Source organism: Phytophthora sojae (genome assembly GCF_000149755.1).
Source record: "Phytophthora sojae unplaced genomic scaffold PHYSOscaffold_5, whole genome shotgun sequence".
Lineage (NCBI taxonomy): Eukaryota > Oomycota > Peronosporomycetes > Peronosporales > Peronosporaceae > Phytophthora > Phytophthora sojae.
The window spans coordinates 6192579-6214674 of record NW_009258119.1 but is presented as its reverse complement, the minus strand read 5'-3'; the positions used below and the strand labels follow the sequence as shown (position 1 = coordinate 6214674).

The 22096-nt window shown below is 59.9% G+C and overlaps 22 non-coding genes across 22 annotated transcripts; all 22 read right to left on the bottom strand.

Annotated features, from left to right (window-relative positions):
- Positions 1–120: 120 nt before the first annotated feature.
- PHYSODRAFT_t1118 lies at positions 121–193 on the bottom strand. Its single transcript has one exon. It is a non-coding gene; the product is annotated as a tRNA-Ala (tRNA).
- A 696-nt stretch (positions 194–889) lies between these two features.
- Positions 890–962, bottom strand: PHYSODRAFT_t1117. The gene has a single exon. It is a non-coding gene; the product is annotated as a tRNA-Ala (tRNA).
- Positions 963–1663: 701 nt separating this feature from the next.
- PHYSODRAFT_t1116 lies at positions 1664–1736 on the bottom strand. The gene has a single exon. It is a non-coding gene; the product is annotated as a tRNA-Ala (tRNA).
- Positions 1737–2427: 691 nt separating this feature from the next.
- On the bottom strand, positions 2428–2500 carry PHYSODRAFT_t1115. Its single transcript has one exon. It is a non-coding gene; the product is annotated as a tRNA-Ala (tRNA).
- Positions 2501–3956: 1456 nt separating this feature from the next.
- Positions 3957–4029, bottom strand: PHYSODRAFT_t1114. Its single transcript has one exon. It is a non-coding gene; the product is annotated as a tRNA-Ala (tRNA).
- Positions 4030–4729: 700 nt separating this feature from the next.
- Positions 4730–4802, bottom strand: PHYSODRAFT_t1113. Its single transcript has one exon. It is a non-coding gene; the product is annotated as a tRNA-Ala (tRNA).
- A 700-nt stretch (positions 4803–5502) lies between these two features.
- On the bottom strand, positions 5503–5575 carry PHYSODRAFT_t1112. The gene has a single exon. It is a non-coding gene; the product is annotated as a tRNA-Ala (tRNA).
- Positions 5576–6276: 701 nt separating this feature from the next.
- Positions 6277–6349, bottom strand: PHYSODRAFT_t1111. Its single transcript has one exon. It is a non-coding gene; the product is annotated as a tRNA-Ala (tRNA).
- A 703-nt stretch (positions 6350–7052) lies between these two features.
- On the bottom strand, positions 7053–7125 carry PHYSODRAFT_t1110. Its single transcript has one exon. It is a non-coding gene; the product is annotated as a tRNA-Ala (tRNA).
- A 700-nt stretch (positions 7126–7825) lies between these two features.
- Positions 7826–7898, bottom strand: PHYSODRAFT_t1109. The gene has a single exon. It is a non-coding gene; the product is annotated as a tRNA-Ala (tRNA).
- Positions 7899–9357: 1459 nt separating this feature from the next.
- Positions 9358–9430, bottom strand: PHYSODRAFT_t1108. The gene has a single exon. It is a non-coding gene; the product is annotated as a tRNA-Ala (tRNA).
- Positions 9431–10846: 1416 nt separating this feature from the next.
- On the bottom strand, positions 10847–10919 carry PHYSODRAFT_t1107. The gene has a single exon. It is a non-coding gene; the product is annotated as a tRNA-Ala (tRNA).
- A 2190-nt stretch (positions 10920–13109) lies between these two features.
- PHYSODRAFT_t1106 lies at positions 13110–13182 on the bottom strand. The gene has a single exon. It is a non-coding gene; the product is annotated as a tRNA-Ala (tRNA).
- Positions 13183–13880: 698 nt separating this feature from the next.
- PHYSODRAFT_t1105 lies at positions 13881–13953 on the bottom strand. The gene has a single exon. It is a non-coding gene; the product is annotated as a tRNA-Ala (tRNA).
- A 1467-nt stretch (positions 13954–15420) lies between these two features.
- On the bottom strand, positions 15421–15493 carry PHYSODRAFT_t1104. Its single transcript has one exon. It is a non-coding gene; the product is annotated as a tRNA-Ala (tRNA).
- Positions 15494–16194: 701 nt separating this feature from the next.
- PHYSODRAFT_t1103 lies at positions 16195–16267 on the bottom strand. The gene has a single exon. It is a non-coding gene; the product is annotated as a tRNA-Ala (tRNA).
- A 699-nt stretch (positions 16268–16966) lies between these two features.
- Positions 16967–17039, bottom strand: PHYSODRAFT_t1102. Its single transcript has one exon. It is a non-coding gene; the product is annotated as a tRNA-Ala (tRNA).
- A 1463-nt stretch (positions 17040–18502) lies between these two features.
- On the bottom strand, positions 18503–18575 carry PHYSODRAFT_t1101. The gene has a single exon. It is a non-coding gene; the product is annotated as a tRNA-Ala (tRNA).
- A 700-nt stretch (positions 18576–19275) lies between these two features.
- Positions 19276–19348, bottom strand: PHYSODRAFT_t1100. Its single transcript has one exon. It is a non-coding gene; the product is annotated as a tRNA-Ala (tRNA).
- A 702-nt stretch (positions 19349–20050) lies between these two features.
- On the bottom strand, positions 20051–20123 carry PHYSODRAFT_t1099. The gene has a single exon. It is a non-coding gene; the product is annotated as a tRNA-Ala (tRNA).
- Positions 20124–20823: 700 nt separating this feature from the next.
- On the bottom strand, positions 20824–20896 carry PHYSODRAFT_t1098. The gene has a single exon. It is a non-coding gene; the product is annotated as a tRNA-Ala (tRNA).
- A 698-nt stretch (positions 20897–21594) lies between these two features.
- On the bottom strand, positions 21595–21667 carry PHYSODRAFT_t1097. Its single transcript has one exon. It is a non-coding gene; the product is annotated as a tRNA-Ala (tRNA).
- Between the last annotated feature and the right edge of the window lie 429 nt (positions 21668–22096).

Here is a 22096-nt window from a genome sequence, read left to right as displayed (position 1 = left end):
CAGATGGCGGGTGAGCTGTGGGTGGCGGGTGAGCAGGGGTAGGAAGGCTAGGAAGCAAGCAGCGGCGCGAGGGGCGGTAAAAAGTGTTTGTTCGTAAAAAGTGTTGTGTGCCGTAAAAAGTGGACACTGGGGGTATCGATCCCCCTACCTCCCGCATGCGAAGCGGGCGCTCTACCATTTGAGCTAAGCGCCCAGACACAAACCCAAACCGCAACGCAATCGACGCGCTCAGACCAACACACACACACACGCACACGCCAACTCGCCACAAAACACACCAAACAAAACGACACACAACCGCCTCACAGCGCCATCCCTCCACACATCGCCAAGCAAGCCTCCGCACCCATTACAACGATCGTCCTCTCCACCAGCACATTAGCACCCGTGAGGCGCCAGCATCCACGCCTTGTCGATTCTCCGCGCTCCGCCATGGTCCACTGCCTCACATACCCGAAGCCTCGAACCGCCAGGCCGGGAGCCACCCGCCTCCGAAAACAAAAATGTCAAGCAGCTGGCTGACTCGAACCCTACTCGTCCGACCGGCCAGTGGCCCGGACAGAGGTGACACACAGCACAGAGCACAGAGCACACAGCACAAAGCTGGGCGTTTGGTCTGTGGCGCTGACCAGGCTCTCGGTGAGCTGTTTAGCCGGTCTCCCTCATGCCCAAACTCTTGTGGGATCCTGCGCCTGGCAGTCGGCGTGGTTGCCCCACACTCGCCGACAAAAAAGGTGGGTCGTCTGTAAACGTAGGCACCAGCACGCTCGCAGATGGCGGGTGAGCTTGGGTGGCGGGTGAGCAGGGGTAGGAAGGCTAGGAAGCAAGCAGCGGCGCGAGGGGCGGTAAAAAGTGTTTGTTCGTAAAAAGTGTTGTGTGCCGTAAAAAGTGGACACTGGGGGTATCGATCCCCCTACCTCCCGCATGCGAAGCGGGCGCTCTACCATTTGAGCTAAGCGCCCAGACACAAACCCAAACCGCAACGCAATCGACGCGCTCAGACCAACACACACACACACACACGCACACGCCAACTCGCCACAAAACACACCAAACAAAACCACACACAACCGCCTCACAGCGCCATCCCTCCACACATCGCCAAGCAAGCCTCCGCACCCATTACAACGATCGTCCTCTCCACCAGCACATTAGCACCCGTGAGGCGCCAGCATCCACGCCTTGTCGATTCTCCGCGCTCCGCCATGGTCCACTGCCTCACATACCCGAAGCCTCGAACCGCCAGGCCGGGAGCCACCCGCCTCCGAAAACAAAAATGTCAAGCAGCTGGCTGACTCGAACCCTACTCGTCCGACCGGCCAGTGGCCCGGACAGAGGTGACACACAGCACACAGCACAGAGCACACAGCACAAAGCTGGGCGTTTGGTCTGTGGCGCTGACCAGGCTCTCGGTGAGCTGTTTAGCCGGTCTCCCTCATGCCCAAACTCTTGTGGGATCCTGCGCCTGGCAGTCGGCGTGGTTGCCCCACACTCGCCGACAAAAAAGGTGGGTCGTCTGTAAACGTAGGCACCAGCACGCTCGCAGATGGCGGGTGAGCTGTGGGTGGCGGGTGAGCAGGGGTAGGAAGGCTAGGAAGCAAGCAGCGGCGCGAGGGGCGGTAAAAAGTGTTTGTTCGTAAAAAGTGTTGTGTGCCGTAAAAAGTGGACACTGGGGGTATCGATCCCCCTACCTCCCGCATGCGAAGCGGGCGCTCTACCATTTGAGCTAAGCGCCCAGACACAAACCCAAACCGCAACGCAATCGACGCGCTCAGACCAACACACACACACACACGCACACGCCAACTCGCCACAAAACACACCAAACAAAACGACACACAACCGCCTCACAGCGCCATCCCTCCACACATCGCCAAGCAAGCCTCCGCACCCATTACAACGATCGTCCTCTCCACCAGCACATTAGCACCCGTGAGGCGCCAGCATCCACGCCTTGTCGATTCTCCGCGCTCCGCCATGGTCCACTGCCTCACATACCCGAAGCCTCGAACCGCCAGGCCGGGAGCCACCCGCCTCCGAAAACAAAAATGTCAAGCAGCTGGCTGACTCGAACCCTACTCGTCCGACCGGCCAGTGGCCCGGACAGAGGTGACACACAGCACAGAGCACACAGCACACAGCTGGGCGTTTGGTCTGTGGCGCTGACCAGGCTCTCGGTGAGCTGTTTAGCCGGTCTCCCTCATGCCCAAACTCTTGTGGGATCCTGCGCCTGGCAGTCGGCGTGGTTGCCCCACACTCGCCGACAAAAAAGGTGGGTCGTCTGTAAACGTAGGCACCAGCACGCTCGCAGATGGCGGGTGAGCTTGGGTGGCGGGTGAGCAGGGGTAGGAAGGCTAGGAAGCAAGCAGCGGCGCGAGGGGCGGTAAAAAGTGTTTGTTCGTAAAAAGTGTTGTGTGCCGTAAAAAGTGGACACTGGGGGTATCGATCCCCCTACCTCCCGCATGCGAAGCGGGCGCTCTACCATTTGAGCTAAGCGCCCAGACACAAACCCAAACCGCAACGCAATCGACGCGCTCAGACCAACACACACACACACACGCACACGCCAACTCGCCACAAAACACACCAAACAAAACGACGCACAACCGCCTCACAGCGCCATCCCTCCACACATCGCCAAGCAAGCCTCCGCACCCATTACAACGATCGTCCTCTCCACCAGCACATTAGCACCCGTGAGGCGCCAGCATCCACGCCTTGTCGATTCTCCGCGCTCCGCCATGGTCCACTGCCTCACATACCCGAAGCCTCGAACCGCCAGGCCGGGAGCCACCCGCCTCCGAAAACAAAAATGTCAAGCAGCTGGCTGACTCGAACCCTACTCGTCCGACCGGCCAGTGGCCCGGACAGAGGTGACACACAGCACAGAGCACAGAGCACACAGCACACAGCTGGGCGTTTGGTCTGTGGCGCTGACCAGGCTCTCGGTGAGCTGTTTAGCCGGTCTCCCTCATGCCCAAACTCTTGTGGGATCCTGCGCCTGGCAGTCGGCGTGGTTGCCCCACACTCGCCGACAAAAAAGGTGGGTCGTCTGTAAACGTAGGCACCAGCACGCTCGCAGATGGCGGGTGAGCTGTGGGTGGCGGGTGAGCAGGGGTAGGAAGGCTAGGAAGCAAGCAGCGGCGCGAGGGGCGGTAAAAAGTGTTTGTTCGTAAAAAGTGTTGTGTGCCGTAAAAGTGGACACTGGGGGTATCGATCCGCATGCGAAGCGGGTGCTCTACCATTTGAGCTAAGCGCCCAGACACAAACCCAAACCGCAACGCAATCGACGCGCTCAGACCAACACACACACACACGCACACGCCAACTCGCCACAAAACACACCAAACAAAATGACACACAACCGCCTCACAGCGCCATCCCTCCACACATCGCCAAGCAAGCCTCCGCACCCATTACAACGATCGTCCTCTCCACCAGCACATTAGCACCCGTGAGGCGCCAGCATCCACGCCTTGTCGATTCTCCGCGCTCCGCCATGGTCCACTGCCTCACATACCCGAAGCCTCGAACCGCCAGGCCGGGAGCCACCCGCCTCCGAAAACAAAAATGTCAAGCAGCTGGCTGACTCGAACCCTACTCGTCCGACCGGCCAGTGGCCCGGACAGAGGTGACACACAGCACAGAGCACAGAGCACACAGCACACAGCTGGGCGTTTGGTCTGTGGCGCTGACCAGGCTCTCGGTGAGCTGTTTAGCCGGTCTCCCTCATGCCCAAACTCTTGTGGGATCCTGCGCCTGGCAGTCGGCGTGGTTGCCCCACACTCGCCGACAAAAAAGGTGGGTCGTCTGTAAACGTAGGCACCAGCACGCTCGCAGATGGCGGGTGAGCTTGGGTGGCGGGTGAGCAGGGGTAGGAAGGCTAGGAAGCAAGCAGCGGCGCGAGGGGCGGTAAAAAGTGTTTGTTCGTAAAAAGTGTTGTGTGCCGTAAAAAGTGGACACTGGGGGTATCGACCCCCCTACCTCCCGCATGCGAAGCGGGCGCTCTACCATTTGAGCTAAGCGCCCAGACACAAACCCAAACCGCAACGCAATCGACGCGCTCAGACCAACACACACACACACACACGCACACGCCAACTCGCCACAAAACACACCAAACAAAACGACACACAACCGCCTCACAGCGCCATCCCTCCACACATCGCCAAGCAAGCCTCCGCACCCATTACAACGATCGTCCTCTCCAACAGCACATTAGCACCCGTGAGGCGCCAGCATCCACGCCTTGTCGATTCTCCGCGCTCCGCCATGGTCCACTGCCTCACATACCCGAAGCCTCGAACCGCCAGGCCGGGAGCCACCCGCCTCCGAAACAAAAATGTCAAGCAGCTGGCTGACTCGAACCCTACTCGTCCGACCGGCCAGTGGCCCGGACAGAGGTGACACACAGCACAGAGCACAGAGCACACAGCACACAGCTGGGCGTTTGGTCTGTGGCGCTGACCAGGCTCTCGGTGAGCTGTTTAGCCGGTCTCCCTCATGCCCAAACTCTTGTGGGATCCTGCGCCTGGCAGTCGGCGTGGTTGCCCCACACTCGCCGACAAAAAAGGTGGGTCGTCTGTAAACGTAGGCACCAGCACGCTCGCAGATGGCGGGTGAGCTGTGGGTGGCGGGTGAGCAGGGGTAGGAAGGCTAGGAAGCAAGCAGCGGCGCGAGGGGCGGTAAAAAGTGTTTGTTCGTAAAAAGTGTTGTGTGCCGTAAAAAGTGGACACTGGGGGTATCGATCCCCCTACCTCCCGCATGCGAAGCGGGCGCTCTACCATTTGAGCTAAGCGCCCAGACACAAACCCAAACCGCAACGCAATCGACGCGCTCAGACCAACACACACACACACACACGCACACGCCAACTCGCCACAAAACACACCAAACAAAACGACGCACAACCGCCTCACAGCGCCATCCCTCCACACATCGCCAAGCAAGCCTCCGCACCCATTACAACGATCGTCCTCTCCACCAGCACATTAGCACCCGTGAGGCGCCAGCATCCACGCCTTGTCGATTCTCCGCGCTCCGCCATGGTCCACTGCCTCACATACCCGAAGCCTCGAACCGCCAGGCCGGGAGCCACCCGCCTCCGAAAACAAAAATGTCAAGCAGCTGGCTGACTCGAACCCTACTCGTCCGACCGGCCAGTGGCCCGGACAGAGGTGACACACAGCACAGAGCACAGAGCACACAGCACAAAGCTGGGCGTTTGGTCTGTGGCGCTGACCAGGCTCTCGGTGAGCTGTTTAGCCGGTCTCCCTCATGCCCAAACTCTTGTGGGATCCTGCGCCTGGCAGTCGGCGTGGTTGCCCCACACTCGCCGACAAAAAAGGTGGGTCGTCTGTAAACGTAGGCACCAGCACGCTCGCAGATGGCGGGTGAGCTTGGGTGGCGGGTGAGCAGGGGTAGGAAGGCTAGGAAGCAAGCAGCGGCGCGAGGGGCGGTAAAAAGTGTTTGTTCGTAAAAAGTGTTGTGTGCCGTAAAAAGTGGACACTGGGGGTATCGACCCCCCTACCTCCCGCATGCGAAGCGGGCGCTCTACCATTTGAGCTAAGCGCCCAGACACAAACCCAAACCGCAACGCAATCGACGCGCTCAGACCAACACACACACACACACACGCACACGCCAACTCGCCACAAAACACACCAAACAAAACGACGCACAACCGCCTCACAGCGCCATCCCTCCACACATCGCCAAGCAAGCCTCCGCACCCATTACAACGATCGTCCTCTCCACCAGCACATTAGCACCCGTGAGGCGCCAGCATCCACGCCTTGTCGATTCTCCGCGCTCCGCCATGGTCCACTGCCTCACATACCCGAAGCCTCGAACCGCCAGGCCGGGAGCCACCCGCCTCCGAAAACAAAAATGTCAAGCAGCTGGCTGACTCGAACCCTACTCGTCCGACCGGCCAGTGGCCCGGACAGAGGTGACACACAGCACAGAGCACAGAGCACACAGCACAAAGCTGGGCGTTTGGTCTGTGGCGCTGACCAGGCTCTCGGTGAGCTGTTTAGCCGGTCTCCCTCATGCCCAAACTCTTGTGGGATCCTGCGCCTGGCAGTCGGCGTGGTTGCCCCACACTCGCCGACAAAAAAGGTGGGTCGTCTGTAAACGTAGGCACCAGCACGCTCGCAGATGGCGGGTGAGCTGTGGGTGGCGGGTGAGCAGGGGTAGGAAGGCTAGGAAGCAAGCAGCGGCGCGAGGGGCGGTAAAAAGTGTTTGTTCGTAAAAAGTGTTGTGTGCCGTAAAAAGTGGACACTGGGGGTATCGATCCCCCTACCTCCCGCATGCGAAGCGGGCGCTCTACCATTTGAGCTAAGCGCCCAGACACAAACCCAAACCGCAACGCAATCGACGCGCTCAGACCAACACACACACACACACACACGCACACGCCAACTCGCCACAAAACACACCAAACAAAACCACACACAACCGCCTCACAGCGCCATCCCTCCACACATCGCCAAGCAAGCCTCCGCACCCATTACAACGATCGTCCTCTCCACCAGCACATTAGCACCCGTGAGGCGCCAGCATCCACGCCTTGTCGATTCTCCGCGCTCCGCCATGGTCCACTGCCTCACATACCCGAAGCCTCGAACCGCCAGGCCGGGAGCCACCCGCCTCCGAAAACAAAAATGTCAAGCAGCTGGCTGACTCGAACCCTACTCGTCCGACCGGCCAGTGGCCCGGACAGAGGTGACACACAGCACAGAGCACAGAGCACACAGCACACAGCTGGGCGTTTGGTCTGTGGCGCTGACCAGGCTCTCGGTGAGCTGTTTAGCCGGTCTCCCTCATGCCCAAACTCTTGTGGGATCCTGCGCCTGGCAGTCGGCGTGGTTGCCCCACACTCGCCGACAAAAAAGGTGGGTCGTCTGTAAACGTAGGCACCAGCACGCTCGCAGATGGCGGGTGAGCTGTGGGTGGCGGGTGAGCAGGGGTAGGAAGGCTAGGAAGCAAGCAGCGGCGCGAGGGGCGGTAAAAAGTGTTTGTTCGTAAAAAGTGTTGTGTGCCGTAAAAAGTGGACACTGGGGGTATCGATCCCCCTACCTCCCGCATGCGAAGCGGGCGCTCTACCATTTGAGCTAAGCGCCCAGACACAAACCCAAACCGCAACGCAATCGACGCGCTCAGACCAACACACACACACACACACGCACACGCCAACTCGCCACAAAACACACCAAACAAAACGACGCACAACCGCCTCACAGCGCCATCCCTCCACACATCGCCAAGCAAGCCTCCGCACCCATTACAACGATCGTCCTCTCCACCAGCACATTAGCACCCGTGAGGCGCCAGCATCCACGCCTTGTCGATTCTCCGCGCTCCGCCATGGTCCACTGCCTCACATACCCGAAGCCTCGAACCGCCAGGCCGGGAGCCACCCGCCTCCGAAAACAAAAATGTCAAGCAGCTGGCTGACTCGAACCCTACTCGTCCGACCGGCCAGTGGCCCGGACAGAGGTGACACACAGCACAGAGCACAGAGCACACAGCACAAAGCTGGGCGTTTGGTCTGTGGCGCTGACCAGGCTCTCGGTGAGCTGTTTAGCCGGTCTCCCTCATGCCCAAACTCTTGTGGGATCCTGCGCCTGGCAGTCGGCGTGGTTGCCCCACACTCGCCGACAAAAAAGGTGGGTCGTCTGTAAACGTAGGCACCAGCACGCTCGCAGATGGCGGGTGAGCTTGGGTGGCGGGTGAGCAGGGGTAGGAAGGCTAGGAAGCAAGCAGCGGCGCGAGGGGCGGTAAAAAGTGTTTGTTCGTAAAAAGTGTTGTGTGCCGTAAAAAGTGGACACTGGGGGTATCGATCCCCCTACCTCCCGCATGCGAAGCGGGCGCTCTACCATTTGAGCTAAGCGCCCAGACACAAACCCAAACCGCAACGCAATCGACGCGCTCAGACCAACACACACACACACACGCACACGCCAACTCGCCACAAAACACACCAAACAAAACCACACACAACCGCCTCACAGCGCCATCCCTCCACACATCGCCAAGCAAGCCTCCGCACCCATTACAACGATCGTCCTCTCCACCAGCACATTAGCACCCGTGAGGCGCCAGCATCCACGCCTTGTCGATTCTCCGCGCTCCGCCATGGTCCACTGCCTCACATACCCGAAGCCTCGAACCGCCAGGCCGGGAGCCACCCGCCTCCGAAAACAAAAATGTCAAGCAGCTGGCTGACTCGAACCCTACTCGTCCGACCGGCCAGTGGCCCGGACAGAGGTGACACACAGCACAGAGCACAGAGCACACAGCACACAGCTGGGCGTTTGGTCTGTGGCGCTGACCAGGCTCTCGGTGAGCTGTTTAGCCGGTCTCCCTCATGCCCAAACTCTTGTGGGATTCTGCGCCTGGCAGTCGGCGTGGTTGCCCCACACTCGCCGACAAAAAAGGTGGGTCGTCTGTAAACGTAGGCACCAGCACGCTCGCAGATGGCGGGTGAGCTGTGGGTGGCGGGTGAGCAGGGGTAGGAAGGCTAGGAAGCAAGCAGCGGCGCGAGGGGCGGTAAAAAGTGTTTGTTCGTAAAAAGTGTTGCGTGCCGTAAAAGTGGACACTGGGGGTATCGATCCGCATGCGAAGCGGGCGCTCTACCATTTGAGCTAAGCGCCCAGACACAAACCCAAACCGCAACGCAATCGACGCGCTCAGACCAACACACACACACACACGCACACGCCAACTCGCCACAAAACACACCAAACAAAACCACACACAACCGCCTCACAGCGCCATCCCTCCACACATCGCCAAGCAAGCCTCCGCACCCATTACAACGATCGTCCTCTCCACCAGCACATTAGCACCCGTGAGGCGCCAGCATCCACGCCTTGTCGATTCTCCGCGCTCCGCCATGGTCCACTGCCTCACATACCCGAAGCCTCGAACCGCCAGGCCGGGAGCCACCCGCCTCCGAAAACAAAAATGTCAAGCAGCTGGCTGACTCGAACCCTACTCGTCCGACCGGCCAGTGGCCCGGACAGAGGTGACACACAGCACAGAGCACAGAGCACACAGCACACAGCTGGGCGTTTGGTCTGTGGCGCTGACCAGGCTCTCGGTGAGCTGTTTAGCCGGTCTCCCTCATGCCCAAACTCTTGTGGGATCCTGCGCCTGGCAGTCGGCGTGGTTGCCCCACACTCGCCGACAAAAAAGGTGGGTCGTCTGTAAACGTAGGCACCAGCACGCTCGCAGATGGCGGGTGAGCTGTGGGTGGCGGGTGAGCAGGGGTAGGAAGGCTAGGAAGCAAGCAGCGGCGCGAGGGGCGGTAAAAAGTGTTTGTTCGTAAAAAGTGTTGTGTGCCGTAAAAAGTGGACACTGGGGGTATCGATCCCCCTACCTCCCGCATGCGAAGCGGGCGCTCTACCATTTGAGCTAAGCGCCCAGACACAAACCCAAACCGCAACGCAATCGACGCGCTCAGACCAACACACAGACACACACACGCACACGCCAACTCGCCACAAAACACACCAAACAAAACCACACACAACCGCCTCACAGCGCCATCCCTCCACACATCGCCAAGCAAGCCTCCGCACCCATTACAACGATCGTCCTCTCCACCAGCACATTAGCACCCGTGAGGCGCCAGCATCCACGCCTTGTCGATTCTCCGCGCTCCGCCATGGTCCACTGCCTCACATACCCGAAGCCTCGAACCGCCAGGCCGGGAGCCACCCGCCTCCGAAAACAAAAATGTCAAGCAGCTGGCTGACTCGAACCCGCCCGGACAGAGGTGACACACAGCACAGAGCACAGAGCACACAGCACACAGCTGGGCGTTTGGTCTGTGGCGCTGACCAGGCTCTCGGTGAGCTGTTTACCCGGTCTCCCTCATGCCCAAACTCTTGTGGGATCCTGCGCCTGGCAGTCGGCGTGGTTGCCCCACACTCGCCGACAAAAAAGGTGGGTCGTCTGTAAACGTAGGCACCAGCACGCTCGCAGATGGCGGGTGAGCTGTGGGTGGCGGGTGAGCAGGGGTAGGAAGGCTAGGAAGCAAGCAGCGGCGCGAGGGGCGGTAAAAAGTGTTTGTTCGTAAAAAGTGTTGTGTGCCGTAAAAGTGGACACTGGGGGTATCGATCCGCATGCGAAGCGGGTGCTCTACCATTTGAGCTAAGCGCCCAGACACAAACCCAAACCGCAACGCAATCGACGCGCTCAGATCAACACACACACACGCACGCACACGCCAACTCGCCACAAAACACACCAAACAAAACGACGCACAACCGCCTCACAGCGCCATCCCTCCACACATCGCCAAGCAAGCCTCCGCACCCATTACAACGATCGTCCTCTCCACCAGCACATTAGCACCCGTGAGGCGCCAGCATCCACGCCTTGTCGATTCTCCGCGCTCCGCCATGGTCCACTGCCTCACATACCCGAAGCCTCGAACCGCCAGGCCGGGAGCCACCCGCCTCCGAAAACAAAAATGTCAAGCAGCTGGCTGACTCGAACCCGCCCGGACAGAGGTGACACACAGCACAGAGCACAGAGCACACAGCACACAGCTGGGCGTTTGGTCTGTGGCGCTGACCAGGCTCTCGGTGAGCTGTTTAGCCGGTCTCCCTCATGCCCAAACTCTTGTGGGATCCTGCGCCTGGCAGTCGGCGTGGTTGCCCCACACTCGCCGACAAAAAAGGTGGGTCGTCTGTAAACGTAGGCACCAGCACGCTCGCAGATGGCGGGTGAGCTTGGGTGGCGGGTGAGCAGGGGTAGGAAGGCTAGGAAGCAAGCAGCGGCGCGAGGGGCGGTAAAAAGTGTTTGTTCGTAAAAGTGTTGTGTGCCGTAAAAGTGGACACTGGGGGTATCGATCCCCCTACCTCCCGCATGCGAAGCGGGCGCTCTACCATTTGAGCTAAGCGCCCAGACGCAAACCCAAGCCGCAACGCAATCGACGCGCTCAGATCAACACACACACGCACACGCCAACTCGCCACAAAACACACCAAACGAAACGACGCACAACCGCCTCACAGCGCCATCCCTCCACACATCGCCAAGCAAGCCTCCGCACCCATTACAACGATCGTCCTCTCCACCAGCACATTAGCACCCGTGAGGCGCCAGCATCCACGCCTTGTCGATTCTCCGCGCTCCGCCATGGTCCACTGCCTCACATACCCGAAGCCTCGAACCGCCAGGCCGGGAGCTACCCGCCTCCGAAAACAAAAATGTCAAGCAGCTGGCTGACTCGAACCCTACTCGTCCGACCGGCCAGTGGCCCGGACAGAGGTGACACACAGCACAGAGCACAGAGCACACAGCTCAAAGCTGGGCGTTTGGTCTGTGGCGCTGACCAGGCTCTCGGTGAGCTGTTTAGCCGGTCTCCCTCATGCCCAAACTCTTGTGGGATCCTGCGCCTGGCAGTCGGCGTGGTTGCCCCACACTCGCCGACAAAAAAGGTGGGTCGTCTGTAAACGTAGGCACCAGCACGCTCGCAGATGGCGGGTGAGCTGTGGGTGGCGGGTGAGCAGGGGTAGGAAGGCTAGGAAGCAAGCAGCGGCGCGAGGGGCGGTAAAAAGTGTTTGTTCGTAAAAAGTGTTGTGTGCCGTAAAAGTGGACACTGGGGGTATCGATCCGCATGCGAAGCGGGTGCTCTACCATTTGAGCTAAGCGCCCAGACACAAACCCAAACCGCAACGCAATCGACGCGCTCAGATCAACACACACACACGCACGCACACGCCAACTCGCCACAAAACACACCAAACGAAACGACGCACAACCGCCTCACAGCGCCATCCCTCCACACATCGCCAAGCAAGCCTCCGCACCCATTACAACGATCGTCCTCTCCACCAGCACATTAGCACCCGTGAGGCGCCAGCATCCACGCCTTGTCGATTCTCCGCGCTCCGCCATGGTCCACTGCCTCACATACCCGAAGCCTCGAACCGCCAGGCCGGGAGCCACCCGCCTCCGAAAACAAAAATGTCAAGCAGCTGGCTGACTCGAACCCGCCCGGACAGAGGTGACACACAGCACAGAGCACAGAGCACACAGCACACAGCTGGGCGTTTGGTCTGTGGCGCTGACCAGGCTCTCGGTGAGCTGTTTACCCGGTCTCCCTCATGCCCAAACTCTTGTGGGATCCTGCGCCTGGCAGTCGGCGTGGTTGCCCCACACTCGCCGACAAAAAAGGTGGGTCGTCTGTAAACGTAGGCACCAGCACGCTCGCAGATGGCGGGTGAGCTGTGGGTGGCGGGTGAGCAGGGGTAGGAAGGCTAGGAAGCAAGCAGCGGCGCGAGGGGCGGTAAAAAGTGTTTGTTCGTAAAAAGTGTTGTGTGCCGTAAAAGTGGACACTGGGGGTATCGATCCGCATGCGAAGCGGGTGCTCTACCATTTGAGCTAAGCGCCCAGACACAAACCCAAACCGCAACGCAATCGACGCGCTCAGACCAACACACACACACACGCACACGCCAACTCGCCACAAAACACACCAAACAAAATGACACACAACCGCCTCACAGCGCCATCCCTCCACACATCGCCAAGCAAGCCTCCGCACCCATTACAACGATCGTCCTCTCCACCAGCACATTAGCACCCGTGAGGCGCCAGCATCCACGCCTTGTCGATTCTCCGCGCTCCGCCATGGTCCACTGCCTCACATACCCGAAGCCTCGAACCGCCAGGCCGGGAGCCACCCGCCTCCGAAAACAAAAATGTCAAGCAGCTGGCTGACTCGAACCCTACTCGTCCGACCGGCCAGTGGCCCGGACAGAGGTGACACACAGCACAGAGCACAGAGCACACAGCACACAGCTGGGCGTTTGGTCTGTGGCGCTGACCAGGCTCTCGGTGAGCTGTTTAGCCGGTCTCCCTCATGCCCAAACTCTTGTGGGATCCTGCGCCTGGCAGTCGGCGTGGTTGCCCCACACTCGCCGACAAAAAAGGTGGGTCGTCTGTAAACGTAGGCACCAGCACGCTCGCAGATGGCGGGTGAGCTGTGGGTGGCGGGTGAGCAGGGGTAGGAAGGCTAGGAAGCAAGCAGCGGCGCGAGGGGCGGTAAAAAGTGTTTGTTCGTAAAAAGTGTTGTGTGCCGTAAAAAGTGGACACTGGGGGTATCGATCCCCCTACCTCCCGCATGCGAAGCGGGCGCTCTACCATTTGAGCTAAGCGCCCAGACACAAACCCAAACCGCAACGCAATCGACGCGCTCAGACCAACACACACACACACACACGCACACGCCAACTCGCCACAAAACACACCAAACAAAACCACACACAACCGCCTCACAGCGCCATCCCTCCACACATCGCCAAGCAAGCCTCCGCACCCATTACAACGATCGTCCTCTCCACCAGCACATTAGCACCCGTGAGGCGCCAGCATCCACGCCTTGTCGATTCTCCGCGCTCCGCCATGGTCCACTGCCTCACATACCCGAAGCCTCGAACCGCCAGGCCGGGAGCCACCCGCCTCCGAAAACAAAAATGTCAAGCAGCTGGCTGACTCGAACCCTACTCGTCCGACCGGCCAGTGGCCCGGACAGAGGTGACACACAGCACAGAGCACAGAGCACACAGCACAAAGCTGGGCGTTTGGTCTGTGGCGCTGACCAGGCTCTCGGTGAGCTGTTTAGCCGGTCTCCCTCATGCCCAAACTCTTGTGGGATCCTGCGCCTGGCAGTCGGCGTGGTTGCCCCACACTCGCCGACAAAAAAGGTGGGTCGTCTGTAAACGTAGGCACCAGCACGCTCGCAGATGGCGGGTGAGCTTGGGTGGCGGGTGAGCAGGGGTAGGAAGGCTAGGAAGCAAGCAGCGGCGCGAGGGGCGGTAAAAGTGTTTGTTCGTAAAAGTGTTGTGTGCCGTAAAAAGTGGACACTGAGGGTATCGATCCCCCTACCTCCCGCATGCGAAGCGGGCGCTCTACCATTTGAGCTAAGCGCCCAGACACAAACCCAAACCGCAACGCAATCGACGCGCTCAGACCAACACACACACACACACGCACACGCCAACTCGCCACAAAACACACCAAACAAAATGACACACAACCGCCTCACAGCGCCATCCCTCCACACATCGCCAAGCAAGCCTCCGCACCCATTACAACGATCGTCCTCTCCACCAGCACATTAGCACCCGTGAGGCGCCAGCATCCACGCCTTGTCGATTCTCCGCGCTCCGCCATGGTCCACTGCCTCACATACCCGAAGCCTCGAACCGCCAGGCCGGGAGCCACCCGCCTCCGAAAACAAAAATGTCAAGCAGCTGGCTGACTCGAACCCTACTCGTCCGACCGGCCAGTGGCCCGGACAGAGGTGACACACAGCACAGAGCACAGAGCACACAGCACACAGCTGGGCGTTTGGTCTGTGGCGCTGACCAGGCTCTCGGTGAGCTGTTTAGCCGGTCTCCCTCATGCCCAAACTCTTGTGGGATCCTGCGCCTGGCAGTCGGCGTGGTTGCCCCACACTCGCCGACAAAAAAGGTGGGTCGTCTGTAAACGTAGGCACCAGCACGCTCGCAGATGGCGGGTGAGCTGTGGGTGGCGGGTGAGCAGGGGTAGGAAGGCTAGGAAGCAAGCAGCGGCGCGAGGGGCGGTAAAAAGTGTTTGTTCGTAAAAAGTGTTGCGTGCCGTAAAAGTGGACACTGGGGGTATCGATCCGCATGCGAAGCGGGCGCTCTACCATTTGAGCTAAGCGCCCAGACACAAACCCAAACCGCAACGCAATCGACGCGCTCAGACCAACACACACACACACACACACACACGCACACGCCAACTCGCCACAAAACACACCAAACAAAACCACACACAACCGCCTCACAGCGCCATCCCTCCACACATCGCCAAGCAAGCCTCCGCACCCATTACAACGATCGTCCTCTCCACCAGCACATTAAAACCCGTGAGGCGCCAGCATCCACGCCTTGTCGATTCTCCGCGCTCCGCCATGGTCCACTGCCTCACATACCCGAAGCCTCGAACCGCCAGGCCGGGAGCCACCCGCCTCCGAAAACAAAAATGTCAAGCAGCTGGCTGACTCGAACCCTACTCGTCCGACCGGCCAGTGGCCCGGACAGAGGTGACACACAGCACAGAGCACAGAGCACACAGCACACAGCTGGGCGTTTGGTCTGTGGCGCTGACCAGGCTCTCGGTGAGCTGTTTAGCCGGTCTCCCTCATGCCCAAACTCTTGTGGGATCCTGCGCCTGGCAGTCGGCGTGGTTGCCCCACACTCGCCGACAAAAAAGGTGGGTCGTCTGTAAACGTAGGCACCAGCACGCTCGCAGATGGCGGGTGAGCTGTGGGTGGCGGGTGAGCAGGGGTAGGAAGGCTAGGAAGCAAGCAGCGGCGCGAGGGGCGGTAAAAAGTGTTTGTTCGTAAAAAGTGTTGTGTGCCGTAAAAAGTGGACACTGGGGGTATCGATCCCCCTACCTCCCGCATGCGAAGCGGGCGCTCTACCATTTGAGCTAAGCGCCCAGACACAAACCCAAACCGCAACGCAATCGACGCGCTCAGACCAACACACACACACACACACGCACACGCCAACTCGCCACAAAACACACCAAACAAAACGACGCACAACCGCCTCACAGCGCCATCCCTCCACACATCGCCAAGCAAGCCTCCGCACCCATTACAACGATCGTCCTCTCCACCAGCACATTAGCACCCGTGAGGCGCCAGCATCCACGCCTTGTCGATTCTCCGCGCTCCGCCATGGTCCACTGCCTCACATACCCGAAGCCTCGAACCGCCAGGCCGGGAGCCACCCGCCTCCGAAAACAAAAATGTCAAGCAGCTGGCTGACTCGAACCCTACTCGTCCGACCGGCCAGTGGCCCGGACAGAGGTGACACACAGCACAGAGCACAGAGCACACAGCACAAAGCTGGGCGTTTGGTCTGTGGCGCTGACCAGGCTCTCGGTGAGCTGTTTAGCCGGTCTCCCTCATGCCCAAACTCTTGTGGGATCCTGCGCCTGGCAGTCGGCGTGGTTGCCCCACACTCGCCGACAAAAAAGGTGGGTCGTCTGTAAACGTAGGCACCAGCACGCTCGCAGATGGCGGGTGATCTGTGGGTGGCGGGTGAGCAGGGGTAGGAAGGCTAGGAAGCAAGCAGCGGCGCGAGGGGCGGTAAAAAGTGTTTGTTCGTAAAAAGTGTTGTGTGCCGTAAAAAGTGGACACTGGGGGTATCGATCCCCCTACCTCCCGCATGCGAAGCGGGCGCTCTACCATTTGAGCTAAGCGCCCAGACACAAACCCAAACCGCAACGCAATGGACGCGCTCAGACCAACACACACACACACACGCACACGCCAACTCGCCACAAAACACACCAAACAAAACCACACACAACCGCCTCACAGCGCCATCCCTCCACACATCGCCAAGCAAGCCTCCGCACCCATTACAACGATCGTCCTCTCCACCAGCACATTAGCACCCGTGAGGCGCCAGCATCCACGCCTTGTCGATTCTCCGCGCTCCGCCATGGTCCACTGCCTCACATACCCGAAGCCTCGAACCGCCAGGCCGGGAGCCACCCGCCTCCGAAAACAAAAATGTCAAGCAGCTGGCTGACTCGAACCCTACTCGTCCGACCGGCCAGTGGCCCGGACAGAGGTGACACACAGCACAGAGCACACAGCACACAGCACACAGCTGGGCGTTTGGTCTGTGGCGCTGACCAGGCTCTCGGTGAGCTGTTTAGCCGGTCTCCCTCATGCCCAAACTCTTGTGGGATCCTGCGCCTGGCAGTCGGCGTGGTTGCCCCACACTCGCCGACAAAAAAGGTGGGTCGTCTGTAAACGTAGGCACCAGCACGCTCGCAGATGGCGGGTGAGCTGTGGGTGGCGGGTGAGCAGGGGTAGGAAGGCTAGGAAGCAAGCAGCGGCGCGAGGGGCGGTAAAAAGTGTTTGTTCGTAAAAAGTGTTGTGTGCCGTAAAAAGTGGACACTGGGGGTATCGATCCCCCTACCTCCCGCATGCGAAGCGGGCGCTCTACCATTTGAGCTAAGCGCCCAGACACAAACCCAAACCGCAACGCAATCGACGCGCTCAGACCAACACACACACACACACACACACGCACACGCCAACTCGCCACAAAACACACCAAACAAAACCACACACAACCGCCTCACAGCGCCATCCCTCCACACATCGCCAAGCAAGCCTCCGCACCCATTACAACGATCGTCCTCTCCACCAGCACATTAGCACCCGTGAGGCGCCAGCATCCACGCCTTGTCGATTCTCCGCGCTCCGCCATGGTCCACTGCCTCACATACCCGAAGCCTCGAACCGCCAGGCCGGGAGCTACCCGCCTCCGAAAACAAAAATGTCAAGCAGCTGGCTGACTCGAACCCTACTCGTCCGACCGGCCAGTGGCCCGGACAGAGGTGACACACAGCACAGAGCACAGAGCACACAGCACACAGCTGGGCGTTTGGTCTGTGGCGCTGACCAGGCTCTCGGTGAGCTGTTTAGCCGGTCTCCCTCATGCCCAAACTCTTGTGGGATCCTGCGCCTGGCAGTCGGCGTGGTTGCCCCACACTCGCCGACAAAAAAGGTGGGTCGTCTGTAAACGTAGGCACCAGCACGCTCGCAGATGGCGGGTGAGCTGTGGGTGGCGGGTGAGCAGGGGTAGGAAGGCTAGGAAGCAAGCAGCGGCGCGAGGGGCGGTAAAAAGTGTTTGTTCGTAAAAAGTGTTGTGTGCCGTAAAAGTGGACACTGGGGGTATCGATCCGCATGCGAAGCGGGTGCTCTACCATTTGAGCTAAGCGCCCAGACACAAACCCAAACCGCAACGCAATCGACGCGCTCAGATCAACACACACACACGCACGCACACGCCAACTCGCCACAAAACACACCAAACAAAACGACGCACAACCGCCTCACAGCGCCATCCCTCCACACATCGCCAAGCAAGCCTCCGCACCCATTACAACGATCGTCCTCTCCACCAGCACATTAGCACCCGTGAGGCGCCAGCATCCACGCCTTGTCGATTCTCCGCGCTCCGCCATGGTCCACTGCCTCACATACCCGAAGCCTCGAACCGCCAGGCCGGGAGCCACCCGCCTCCGAAAACAAAAATGTCAAGCAGCTGGCTGACTCGAACCCTACTCGTCCGACCGGCCAGTGGCCCGGACAGAGGTGACACACAGCACAGAGCACAGAGCACACAGCACACAGCTGGGCGTTTGGTCTGTGGCGCTGACCAGGCTCTCGGTGAGCTGTTTAGCCGGTCTCCCTCATGCCCAAACTCTTGTGGGATCCTGCGCCTGGCAGTCGGCGTGGTTGCCCCACACTCGCCGACAAAAAAGGTGGGTCGTCTGTAAACGTAGGCACCAGCACGCTCGCAGATGGCGGGTGAGCTTGGGTGGCGGGTGAGCAGGGGTAGGAAGGCTAGGAAGCAAGCAGCGGCGCGAGGGGCGGTAAAAAGTGTTTGTTCGTAAAAAGTGTTGTGTGCCGTAAAAGTGGACACTGGGGGTATCGATCCCCCTACCTCCCGCATGCGAAGCGGGCGCTCTACCATTTGAGCTAAGCGCCCAGACACAAACCCAAACCGCAACGCAATCGACGCGCTCAGACCAACACACACACACACACACGCACACGCCAACTCGCCACAAAACACACCAAACAAAACCACACACAACCGCCTCACAGCGCCATCCCTCCACACATCGCCAAGCAAGCCTCCGCACCCATTACAACGATCGTCCTCTCCACCAGCACATTAGCACCCGTGAGGCGCCAGCATCCACGCCTTGTCGATTCTCCGCGCTCCGCCATGGTCCACTGCCTCACATACCCGAAGCCTCGAACCGCCAGGCCGGGAGCCACCCGCCTCCGAAAACAAAAATGTCAAGCAGCTGGCTGACTCGAACCCTACTCGTCCGACCGGCCAGTGGCCCGGACAGAGGTGACACACAGCACAGAGCACAGAGCACACAGCACAAAGCTGGGCGTTTGGTCTGTGGCGCTGACCAGGCTCTCGGTGAGCTGTTTAGCCGGTCTCCCTCATGCCCAAACTCTTGTGGGATCCTGCGCCTGGCAGTCGGCGTGGTTGCCCCACACTCGCCGACAAAAAAGGTGGGTCGTCTGTAAACGTAGGCACCAGCACGCTCGCAGATGGCGGGTGAGCTTGGGTGGCGGGTGAGCAGGGGTAGGAAGGCTAGGAAGCAAGCAGCGGCGCGAGGGGCGGTAAAAAGTGTTTGTTCGTAAAAAGTGTTGTGTGCCGTAAAAAGTGGACACTGGGGGTATCGATCCCCCTACCTCCCGCATGCGAAGCGGGCGCTCTACCATTTGAGCTAAGCGCCCAGACACAAACCCAAACCGCAACGCAATCGACGCGCTCAGACCAACACACACACACACACACACGCACACGCCAACTCGCCACAAAACACACCAAACAAAACCACACACAACCGCCTCACAGCGCCATCCCTCCACACATCGCCAAGCAAGCCTCCGCACCCATTACAACGATCGTCCTCTCCACCAGCACATTAGCACCCGTGAGGCGCCAGCATCCACGCCTTGTCGATTCTCCGCGCTCCGCCATGGTCCACTGCCTCACATACCCGAAGCCTCGAACCGCCAGGCCGGGAGCCACCCGCCTCCGAAAACAAAAATGTCAAGCAGCTGGCTGACTCGAACCCTACTCGTCCGACCGGCCAGTGGCCCGGACAGAGGTGACACACAGCACAGAGCACAGAGCACACAGCACACAGCTGGGCGTTTGGTCTGTGGCGCTGACCAGGCTCTCGGTGAGCTGTTTAGCCGGTCTCCCTCATGCCCAAACTCTTGTGGGATCCTGCGCCTGGCAGTCGGCGTGGTTGCCCCACACTCGCCGACAAAAAAGGTGGGTCGTCTGTAAACGTAGGCACCAGCACGCTCGCAGATGGCGGGTGAGCTTGGGTGGCGGGTGAGCAGGGGTAGGAAGGCTAGGAAGCAAGCAGCGGCGCGAGGGGCGGTAAAAAGTGTTTGTTCGTAAAAAGTGTTGTGTGCCGTAAAAAGTGGACACTGGGGGTATCGACCCCCCTACCTCCCGCATGCGAAGCGGGCGCTCTACCATTTGAGCTAAGCGCCCAGACACAAACCCAAACCGCAACGCAATCGACGCGCTCAGACCAACACACACACACACACACGCACACGCCAACTCGCCACAAAACACACCAAACAAAACGACACACAACCGCCTCACAGCGCCATCCCTCCACACATCGCCAAGCAAGCCTCCGCACCCATTACAACGATCGTCCTCTCCACCAGCACATTAGCACCCGTGAGGCGCCAGCATCCACGCCTTGTCGATTCTCCGCGCTCCGCCATGGTCCACTGCCTCACATACCCGAAGCCTCGAACCGCCAGGCCGGGAGCCACCCGCCTCCGAAAACAAAAATGTCAAGCAGCTGGCTGACTCGAACCCTACTCGTCCGACCGGCCAGTGGCCCGGACAGAGGTGACACACAGCACAGAGCACAGAGCACACAGCACAAAGCTGGGCGTTTGGTCTGTGGCGCTGACCAGGCTCTCGGTGAGCTGTTTAGCCGGTCTCCCTCATGCCCAAACTCTTGTGGGATCCTGCGCCTGGCAGTCGGCGTGGTTGCCCCACACTCGCCGACAAAAAAGGTGGGTCGTCTGTAAACGTAGGCACCAGCACGCTCGCAGATGGCGGGTGAGCTTGGGTGGCGGGTGAGCAGGGGTAGGAAGGCTAGGAAGCAAGCAGCGGCGCGAGGGGCGGTAAAAAGTGTTTGTTCGTAAAAAGTGTTGTGTGCCGTAAAAAGTGGACACTGGGGGTATCGATCCCCCTACCTCCCGCATGCGAAGCGGGCGCTCTACCATTTGAGCTAAGCGCCCAGACACAAACCCAAACCGCAACGCAATCGACGCGCTCAGACCAACACACACACACACACGCACACGCCAACTCGCCACAAAACACACCAAACAAAACGACACACAACCGCCTCACAGCGCCATCCCTCCACACATCGCCAAGCAAGCCTCCGCACCCATTACAACGATCGTCCTCTCCACCAGCACATTAGCACCCGTGAGGCGCCAGCATCCACGCCTTGTCGATTCTCCGCGCTCCGCCATGGTCCACTGCCTCACATACCCGAAGCCTCGAACCGCCAGGCCGGGAGCCACCCGCCTCCGAAAACAAAAATGTCAAGCAGCTGGCTGACTCGAACCCTACTCGTCCGACCGGCCAGTGGCCCGGACAGAGGTGACACACAGCACAGAGCACAGAGCACACAGCACAAAGCTGGGCGTTTGGTCTGTGGCGCTGACCAGGCTCTCGGTGAGCTGTTTAGCCGGTCTCCCTCATGCCCAAACTCTTGTGGGATCCTGCGCCTGGCAGTCGGCGTGGTTGCCCCACACTCGCCGACAAAAAAGGTGGGTCGTCTGTAAACGTAGGCACCAGCACGCTCGCAGATGGCGGGTGAGCTTGGGTGGCGGGTGAGCAGGGGTAGGAAGGCTAGGAAGCAAGCAGCGGCGCGAGGGGCGGTAAAAAGTGTTTGTTCGTAAAAAGTGTTGTGTGCCGTAAAAAGTGGACACTGGGGGTATCGATCCCCCTACCTCCCGCATGCGAAGCGGGCGCTCTACCATTTGAGCTAAGCGCCCAGACACAAACCCAAACCGCAACGCAATCGACGCGCTCAGACCAACACACACACACACACACACACGCCAACTCGCCACAAAACACACCAAACAAAACCACACACAACCGCCTCACAGCGCCATCCCTCCACACATCGCCAAGCAAGCCTCCGCACCCATTACAACGATCGTCCTCTCCACCAGCACATTAGCACCCGTGAGGCGCCAGCATCCACGCCTTGTCGATTCTCCGCGCTCCGCCATGGTCCACTGCCTCACATACCCGAAGCCTCGAACCGCCAGGCCGGGAGCCACCCGCCTCCGAAAACAAAAATGTCAAGCAGCTGGCTGACTCGAACCCTACTCGTCCGACCGGCCAGTGGCCCGGACAGAGGTGACACACAGCACAGAGCACAGAGCACACAGCACACAGCACACAGCTGGGCCTGT